Source organism: Triticum aestivum, chromosome 2B (genome assembly GCF_018294505.1).
Source record: "Triticum aestivum cultivar Chinese Spring chromosome 2B, IWGSC CS RefSeq v2.1, whole genome shotgun sequence".
Lineage (NCBI taxonomy): Eukaryota > Viridiplantae > Streptophyta > Magnoliopsida > Poales > Poaceae > Triticum > Triticum aestivum.
In genome coordinates this window covers 770,760,335-770,770,863 of record NC_057798.1, presented here as the reverse complement: position 1 = coordinate 770,770,863, position 10,529 = coordinate 770,760,335, and positions in this window count along the sequence as shown.

Here is a 10,529-nt window from a genome sequence, read left to right as displayed (position 1 = left end):
CAGCCTTGCGGTCCTGCCGGTGCCCCCGGCCGGGCCGGGGATCGCTGGAGCTGGCCGGCCCCTTGGCCGCTTCCCTCCTCTGCTTCCGTTCTGGTCCGCTCGGGAACGAACAGGAGCGAGGGGAGGAGGAAGACGACGCCTTGCCAGCTGGCCAGGCAGGCCCCATCCCCTGCGCGCGGGACCCTCTCGTCAGCCACCTGAAGCTGGCCCCACCTCTACCACGTCACGTAAGTGACAACGTATTTTCCAAGAAATACATTTTCTTATTCTGAAAGTGTATTTCCCTCTTCTTTTGCTCAGAAGGCGTTTTCCCTTCCGGAAAACGTATTTCGCTCTACTGCGGCCCGGAAGACGTTTTACCCGTTCTGAAAGCGTATTTCCGATTTTGCGCCTCTGCCTTTTCCACTCAGGGACCCGTTGGTGATAAAATTTTCACAAATTGGTCCTTCTTTTTCTACACCTCATAACTTCACGACCATAACTCCGATTGAGTTTAAACCAACGCTCACTTCTTCGTTTCGTCGAGCCCGTTCTGTTGGCCATGCTTTCACTATGGTTTGACACTGTGAAAATGACCATTATGCCCCTGCCCTTAAACAGCCCCCCCGAGAGAGTACATTTTCCGGCGATTCGTTCCACGAGTTTCACCGCACTTCTCCCCGGTGCCTTCTTCATTCCCAGGCAAGCTACAATACCCACTTGCATGATAGTCATGTAGTAGCCATGGTTTTCAACTTGAATCTTTACTAATTGTTTGCTTGTTGAAAAGATGGTTATCACTGTTCCGGTAATGTTTAGAGTTGCATGTTCACTTTTATGCTAAGTTGTCTTGTACGCTGTTATCATGTTCTACCTGCTAGTATCTCCTTTCATATATTTATGATTGCTAGTGGTACATGTTGATGTTGGTGATGGTCATGCTAGTCAGTATGCAATGCTCAGTGGATATGATTTATTGTTGATATGGTGGATAGTTATGCGATACCCTCATGATTATGTTGATATCATGTTCTTGTATTTTATCATGGCTCAACATATTTGCATTCAAGTTAACCGGATAAAATTGAACTTGAAAAACTGTTGGCTGAGTCATGGTGCCGCTAAATCGATGCTGACCAGTGCAACCACGCTTACCGGTATGGGACGGTCCTAACTGGGTCTATTGTCGTGCCTCTCGCCGGTGCCTCCAACGAGGGAAGGTTATGGGCGTGCTGTACCCCGGCCCGGTAAGCAGGCATAACCTTGTGTGCCCGTTGTTTGAGTTTTTGGATCCGTGTCCCCATGTGGACGGGCCACGACGGTGGTCGATGTGTCTGGAGGTAGACACGGGGCCACCCATGACTTAGCCCAGTGGGGAGTGAGTTGGAGTGGTCGGGAGAGTGTCATGGCAGTAGGACGGTTTTGTCGGAACGCCGTTGGTCCACCCGAATGGGAGTGTGAGGCCATGGGTTCCGTAGTGTGGGTACACTGTACTAACCTCTGCAGAGTGTATATTAAATCTATCGATAGCCACGCCCGCGGATAAGGGCCCAGATCGAAAGTAGGTCACACCATGAGTCAACAGTAATAAGAATAATGTGTTTAATAACAATGAGATAAGTTGGTTGTGATCGCCGTAAGGATCACGAGCCATTTAGTGGTCGGGTTGTGATCGCCGTAAGGATCACGGGCCAAGAGTTGGTCGGGTTGTGATCGCCGTAAGGATAACAGAGGTATGGAGGATACCGAGTTGTTGTATATTCGTGATGTTGTGCGAGAGTCGTGGGTAGAGATCAAGCTCCTTGTGGTCATTTATTGATTGCTACAGTATTGTTAATACCAAGCTTGATTTGATCCTAAGATGATTGTGTGATGTCCGAGGTCGGTAAGTGATGCATGTGATGGTTACAAGGTAGCCCGAGCAGAATAAGTGGTGCATGTAGTGACATCATGTTGCATGATAGTATTGTCGAATTAATATGTTCATGCCATGTTCATGTTGTGTTAACTGTGTCATGTTCAAGTTGTTCATGCTATATTGTTCTGATGATATCATGTTAAATTCTTCTTAACCTGTAATTGTCATGTTGTTGTCTGCCTTGAATGCTCCTGGTTTATTGTGAGCTTGCAAGTACATTCAATGTACTGACCTGGCATGTCATACCAGTTTGCAGGTCATGCCGGATTTGATTGCTTGCTTGTCGTGGTTTCCGTTCGTGCGAGCTAGGATAAGCGTTCCAGCCAGAGTGCCTGCAAAGTGGAGTTCACCACCGTCATCGTTGTTCTGCTGCTAGAGTTCTTCCGCTGCATCGTGTTGTTCTGCTGCTTGCATAGAGCAATAGTGGCAGGCGTAGTGTTGCCGTGTCGATGTAACCATTGACCCAAATAGATTGTAATAAAGAGTTGGTTTTTTCTATGCTAAGCAGTGTCGTATTCCAGAAGACTTCTCCTCGATCTCTGGGCTGGAATACGGGGCGTTTCGGTTTTCTCTGACCCGGGGTGCCACAGGCTTGGTCTCATCGCAGGTCTGGCTGAAGGACGCCCTAGACCACACGAACATTAGAAAGCGGTAGTATAGACCCCAGTTGGTTTGTTGCACTTGATTGCTGCATTTGTTTGTTGCATAGCATGCATATAGCCTTAGTATTTGTACTAACGGTTTATCTGGTGAGTGTAGCTGGCATCGGTTCGGATCCACTACAGCTCAACTTTTGCATTTCTCCAGTTCCTTTTTTCTTTCGGTCTTTGGTGTCATTTCTGTCCCAGCAGAGTGATGCCAAGTGATCTCAACGTTGTTTACAAAAATGGTGCTCAGGTATCACGCCGATGTCTTTCTTTCGGTCCCATCTATCGTTTCGGTGATGGACATGTTTCTATCCCGGACCGTTCTTTTATTTTGTCATGTTGGCAACCCTTAATGATCTTAGTAATCAAGAAAGGGCAATGTCAGCAGCCTCAGTTTTTCCCCACAATCCGATTTCTTGGACGAGTATGGATCTTTTTCAGTCCACTTGATAATGATGTGATTGCGACCTTCGTGTCCTACTGCATGATTACAGAGTACGTCCTCGCCTTCGAGCTAGTCCAGGTTGCTATCTGGCTAAGCTAGCACTTGGTGTAGCGCTATTTACACCAATTCTTCCACACATTTATTCGTTCTCATGCACATCGTCACAGCATGCTAGATCGTAGTACCGGAGATTCGCGGAATTTGTGTGCTTAAGTAGGCATGCATATTGTGTGACTAGCAGTAATATGTGATGATTGCTTGATTAATTATATTAGTAGAATGCTTGTGTGCTTTTGTTTTAGTGGTTTCTATTGTTCCTTTCTTTGGGCCTTCGGTGTTACAAAGTTTTCCCCTATTAAAGTTGCAGGTCAGCCGACGTCGGACCCAAAGAGTCAGCAAGAAATGCATATATTTGGAAACTCAGCTAAACAGAATCGAATTATTAGCAGACTGCAATGAAAATTGGAATATCTCGTCTGAATGCAAAAGAAATCCTGGATGGAACGTCAGTATCAAGTTTGCATTAGCGTGCACCCATCACAACAAAATGATTAAATCAGCAAGAAGATAAATTGTGTGCAAGGTTGACAGAATATTATCAAAGGTATGGCTCAGATACAAGTTTAATTTTTCATTGAGGATGATTTTGGAACTCGATGTACCTGGAAGGAAGCAAAAAAAAATATGGCATATACTTAGAAAGGAGGACAGTCTAGTAAAACCCTGTTTCATACAAGAAATCAATAGAAACAATATTAAGATGGTTATTGTCGGTGTCAAAACCGGCGGATCTCGGGTAGGGGGTCCCGAACTGTGCGTCTAGGCGGATGGTAACAGGAGACAAGGGACACGATGTTTTACCCAGGTTCGGGCCCTCTTGATGGAGGTAAAACCCTACGTCCTGCTTGATTGGTATTGATATTGTGGATGTTTACAAGAGTGGATCTACCATGAGATCAAGGAGGCTAAACCCTAGAAGCTAGCCTATGGTATGATTGTAAGGGTTGATGTTGTTCTGTCCTATGGACTAAAGCCATCCGGTTTATATAGACACCGGAGAGGGCTAGGGTTACGCAGAGTCGGTTACAATGGTAGGAGATCTACATATCCGTATTGCCAAGCTTGCCTTCCACGCCAAGGAAAGTCCCATCCGGACACGGGACGAAGTCTTCAATCTTGTATCTTCATAGTCTTGGAGTCCGGTCGATGATGATAGTCCGGCCGATGATAGTTCGGCCGATGATGGTAGTCCGGCTCTCCGGACACCCCCTACTCCAGGACTCCCTCAGTAGCCCCTGAACCAGGCTTCAATGACGATGAGTCCGGCGCGCATATTGTTCGGCATTGCAAGGCGGGTTCCTCCTCCGAATAATTCGTAGAAGATTGTGAACACCAGGATAGTGTCTGGCTCTACAAAATAAATTCCACATTCCACCGTAGAGAGAGTAATATATACACAAGTTCAATCTGCTGACGTTTTTTGCGGCATGACGTCACACCACTACCAAGCCATTACTTGAATCGTTTTTTACTTTACCACCTCAGCGCATTTAGCGAAGCGGTTTCCTTGGCACGTCTTGTCGAAGCAGAGATCGTGTTCCCCCTTAATCCGGGATTCTCGTCAATACGGACATGGGTAACCCAACCGCGCCATTGATGGTGACGCTTGGGAGATAAGCGAGTTTTACCAGGCAGGTGGGGGATGCATAGACTTCGCCCGCCCATATATAAGGGGATTAGGATCCACCCTTTCACCTATGCCTTCTTCCTCCTTTGCTTATCCATCTCCACGCACTCGAGCTCCAGCGCCCAAGCCCGCACATCTTGTCTCAACCTTCCCCAGCCATGTCTGGAGCGGGAGGCAAGTGGATGACCTCCTCCGTTATGGAGGAGCACATTGAAAGACTGCGCTGCGCCGGCTATCTGTCCGGCGACATCGCGCACCGGCTGCCCGACGAGGGGCAGCTCATCCCCACCCCCAGGCCCCATGAGAGGGTCGTTTTTCTTCCCCACTTCCTCAGCGGACTGGGCTTTCCACTTCACCCCTTTGTCCGGGGGCTCATGTTCTATTACGGCCTGGATTTCATTGATCTGGCGCCGAACTTCATCCTCAACATCTCGGCGTTTATTGTCGTGTGCGAGGCCTTCCTCTGCATCCAGCCCCACTTCGGCTTCTGGCTCAAGACCTTCAATGTCAAGCCGAAGGTAGTGAAGGGCACTCAAGCGGAGTGCGGAGGCACCATGTTGGGCAAGATGCCCAACGTCCTTTGGTTCGAAGGGGACTTCGTGGAATCCGTCAAGGGGTGGCAATCGGGGTGGTTCTATATCACCGAGCCGCGCGACCCTATGTGGGCGGCGGCCCCGAGTTCAGATCTGGTATCACTATGCAGCTCACCTCCTGGAAAGAGAAGGGCTTGCTATGGGGTAGTTCGGAGGAGGTGACAGGACTCCAAGCCTGCATCCAGAAGCTGGTGAAGAAGCTCAGGCTGGTTAACGTGGTCCAAGTCATGCTGGTCCGCCGGATTCTCCCATGCCAAGAGCGGGCATTTAATCTGTGGGAGTTCGATCCGGAACAGCACCAGGCGTTGAGGGGGCTCTTCGACACGACGTACGAAGGCATCTGGAGGGTGTTGTTTAAGGGCGCCGAAGCCCCCGCATCCGCAACTGAAGATCGCGGATTTCGCTCGCAGCGCCAAGCTGACGAGGTAAGTGATTCTACCCCTTTACGGGACACTTGCTTTTCATAGTTTGACTCTATGCGGGCTTTAATTTTCCCTGGAGAGCTCTGCCAACATCAACGTTGGCGAGGAAGAATGGCCTTCAAGGGCCAGGCCTCCGGCGAGATCGTAAGTATCCGGATTCCTGAATGATTTATAATTTCTCTTTTGTGTCACATAGTGTCATTCTAATGCCGCATGCTGCCTGTAGTCCGGCCAATGATGATCTCCCCACTTCATCGAGCGGGTCGTTGGCTCCGTCGGATGTAGACACCATCCCGACCGCCTCCACCCCTCGCGACACCGAGGACGCCGAGGTGGGATCCCAAGAAGGGACCCATCAGGGGGAGGCTCCAGAGGCGCCACAAGGCGGCCTCTCGGACTTTGCGCAGGACTCCACGTTGGAACCCGCAGTGGTTCCGGAGTCCGGCCGGCGGCCCGTTCGCAAGAAGGGCAAGACCGTGACGCCGGCGGCCTCCGTCCAACCGGAGGCGCCGGACAACTTGTTGGAGGCGCTCCAAGGCGCTTCCATCGAGGAAGAACACCGCACTATTATGAGTGCGGTGCTTCAGAAGGTACAGCTCGCCAAGAGTGGGCTGACCGAAGCCTGCAGTAGCCTTCTATCAGGCTTTGAGGTAAGAAGTTAAAAATATGCAATGTAATACCGCATAGACAGTAGCCCCTGATGCTCGGTTCGGTGTTCGGAAAGAAAAGCCGGACTGAGGATCTGAAAAAAAGATATACGCAGGGTTGCTAAAAAATTATGTCAATATGGGTTGCAGGCTACGCTGCTGACCTCTGCCGCACTGACTGCGGAGGTCGGTGCTTTGAAGCAGGAGCTCGAGCGGTCCGAGCAAGAGCTCGGCCGTGCCAAGAAGCTGCTCCAGGACAAAGAAGGTGAGTAACACCACTTTGAATAGTTACCTTACAGAAAAGGATTTAGGTTGCAATAGCAAGGATAACATGGGTATTGCAGGGGCCACGAGCGAGGTGGCAACCCTGAAGGAGGCTGTGTCTGCGGCCGAATGCAGTGCGGCCGCGGAACGGACAGAGCGAGAAAAGCAGGAGGCACAGGTGGTGGCGGTTCGGCAAGACCTCCAGGCTCTCATGGAAAAGCATGAGAGTTTGGAGCGTGACTCGAAGACTCGAGAGTCCGAGCTTGCCTCGGCTCTCGAAAGTGTCAAAGCCGCCAAGGCCGAGGCCCATAAGTCCCTTCAGGAGATTGAGTTGGTGAAGAAGATAGCGGCAGGTAAGGCATTTTTCATGCAAAGCAAGCATGTGAATGTAAATTACGTGTTACTTACCCTAATTCGGAGCTCTCCAGGGGCGTTTGCAGATCTGCCTCGCAGCGTGTCTGATGCCGCCACATTCTACCGGGCCGAGGAGGGGAGCTCAACGGAGAAGGTCTTCTGGTCTCAGTACGCTGAGGCCGGCCATCCGGTGCCCCCTAGCGACCAGCTGAAGCAGCTGGTCGAGCTCCACAAGGTAGCCGAGCAGGCCATGAAGGGCCTCATAGTCCGTCTGTGGCCTGGAGAGGCCATGCCTGGGAGCTACTTCGGCCTCGTGCGGCGGTTGGTGGATGCGTGCCCCTGGGTGGAGGTTATCAAGCGCTCCGCCTGTATTGAAGGTGCTCGTCGGGCCCTTGCCCGCGCAAAGGTGCACTGGGGCAAGCTGGATGCGGAGAAGCTAATCACTGACGCGCCACCAGTGGGCAAGGAATATCGTACGCCCGAGATGTACTATAGGACTGTCCTGAAGGGTACCCGCAAGATTGCGGATGAGTGCCCCCTAGATGTAATTATTGAGTAAAACCGCTATGTATTATCCTATGCGCTGAAAACTTTGTTCATATGTGCTAAGCAACGCTTGTTTAATTTAAAATATTACCTTCTGTGCGGCCGTTTATAAAATCTGAGAGATGGCAAGTCGTTGGCTTCAGCCCCCATGCCACTAGTGCTGGGGTGTTCGGGATAAACTTGAGCACTCTTGTTCCCATTTTTGGGTCCATCTAGGGAGGCGCTCAACACGACGAACAAGGCAACCGGACTTATAATGCTTGAACAGTCTCACTTAGCCATAGAATTCTATAATTTTAAATTTCGGCGAAGCCCCTAGTATTCGGAAGACCGAATTCGGGGCGCTATCCACGCCTTCGTCGGACATTATCCGGAACTTCACTCGAAGCGGCATAGGTCTTTAAGGACCCGAAAAAACCTCTCGAACACCGACCAGTCTCTCGCCTTATCATGATAGTCAGTTTTAGCTTTCTCCACTGAGGCGTTAACCCGGCTCAACCGGGGCGCAATCGCAGTGGTTCTCCCAGTGCTACCTTAGCCGATAGAACGGAACGTAAGGTGCCAAACATGGGAGCCGGGCAAACCCAACTATTGACCCAAGACATGATTCGGAGCCGATTCATATAATGCTATAAGTTCGGGGTGCCGCACTTGTGAAAGTGTTCGGACTTTATCACACCATAATGCGGGGAACATAAGCCCTTGGTGTATTTGGCCGTACCAAAATATACGGATGCAACATGTCGTAAATGAACATATATATATAAATTAATGCAATTATGGGCAAAAAGTGCTGCATTTTATTCAAGAAGATCCGCTATGAGTGCGGAATGATACAAATAGTGCGGAAAGCAAGGGATTGGACGAATTAAAGGCGTCTCCCTCCAGGGGTAGGCCGCGGAATGGTGTATTTAACAAATTTAATGCTCGTAATGGAGACCACCTGATTGTTCGTTGCGGCCATTGTCCCTTCCTGGCTGTTGTATCATGAGTTCGGCAGGTTCGCCGCCGGACAGAGTCCTGTAAAAAAAAGAGAAAAATAAAAGAAAAGAGCGACACACTTGGGAGCCCCTGGTGTGGTCGAGCCGCACTCTGGGTTTGTTGTGGTCGTGCCCCTTCCCCTAGACCCATGGTATCTCCAGGGCGTAATTATGTACGCGGAGAGTTTGTCTTGCAATTGTGCGAGGGCTGGGGTTGGGGCCGCATTGCTATGCGTGCTCGGAACGTGCCAGGTGGTCTTGGTTGATGTTGCTCCGGGCGCGTTTGGCCGTGTCCGGTCGTTTAATGGCCGGACTCGAAAATTGCTTTAAAAGGCTGCTCTGTACTTCTGCCGCGAGAGCCGCTGTATGTTCCTCCGTTCGGAGGGAGCGTTCCATGTTTCCATTGACCGTGATGACTCCGCGAGGGCCTGGCATCTTGAGCTTAAGGTATGCATAATGCGGCACCGCGTTGAATTTTGCAAACGCGGTTCGTCCGAGCAGAGCGTGATAGCCACTGTGGAACGGGACTATGTCGAAGATTAACTCCTCGCTTCAGAAATTATCCGGGGATCCGAAGACCACTTTCAGGGTGACTGAGCCTATACAATTGGCCTCGACACCTGGTATGACACCTTTGAAGGTCGTATTTGTAGGTTTAATCCTTGAAGGGTCTATGCCCATCTTGCGCACTGTATCCTGATAAAGCAGGTTCAGGCTACTGCCGCCGTCCATCAGGACTCTCGTGAGGTGAAATCCATCGACGATGGGGTCTAAAACCAATGCGGCGAATCCGCCATGGCGGATACTGGTCGGATGGTCTCTTCGATCGAAAGTGATCGGACAAGAGGACCATGGGTTGAATTTTGGGGCGACTGGCTCCATCGCGTATACGTCCCTTAGTGCGCGCTTCCGCTCCCTCTTGGGTATATGCGTCGCGTATATCATGTTTACCATCCAAACTTGAGGGGGGAATCCCTTTTGTCCTCTGTTGTTCGGCAGCCGGGTCTCTTCCTCGTCATTGCTGTGTAGCCCCTTCCTCGTCATCGCTGTGTAGCCCCTTGTCATTGTTTTCGGCGATTAATTTGCCTGCCTGCTTGAATACCCAACAATCTCTGTTGGTGTGGTTAGCTGGCTTTTCGGGGGTTCCATGTATTTGACAAGAGCGGTCAAGTATTCGGTCCAAATTGGACGGGCCCGGAGTGATTCTTTTAAATGGCTTCTTCCGTTGACCGGGTTTGGAGCCTCGGAATCCGGCGTTGACTGCCGTATCCTCATTGCTGTCGCCGTTAATGTGGCGTTTGTTTTTGTTTCGACGCGACCTGCCGTTGCGGTCCTTTGTATCCGGACTGCCAGCATTTTTGCTGAGGTTGTTGCTGCGAGCTAGCCAGCTATCCTCTCCCGCACAGAAGCGGGTCATGAGTGATGTGAGGGCTGCCATGGATTTCGGCTTTTCCTGTCCTAGGTGCCGGGCTAGCCACTCGTCGCGGATGTTATCTTTAAAGGCAGCGAGGGCCTCTACATCCGGACAGTCAATGATTTGATTTTTCTTTGTTAAGAACCGTGTCCAGAATTGCCTGGCCGATTCGTCTGGCTGCTGGATTATGTGGCTTAGGTCATCTGCGTCCGATGGTCGCACATACGTGCCCTGGAAGTTGTCGAGGAATGTGGCTTCCAGGTCTTCCCAGCATCCAATTGACTCTGCGGGCAGGCTGTTAAGCCAATGTCGAGCTGGTCCTTTAAGCTTGAGCGGGAGATATTTGATGGCGTGAAGATCGTCGCCGCGGGCCATATGTATATGAAGGAGATAATCCTCAATCCAAACCGCAGGGTCTGTTGTGCCATCGTAGGATTCGATGTTAACGGGTTTAAACCCTTCAGGGATTTGATGATCCATTACTTCGTCTGTGAAGCATAGTGGGTGTGCGGCGCCTCTGTATTGAGCAATATCGCGACGTAGCTCAAGAGAGCGTTGTCTGCTGTGTTTGGCCCGGCCGGAGTAGTTGTATCCGGCGCGATGGTATTCGTCGTGGTTCTTGGGGCGCCCACG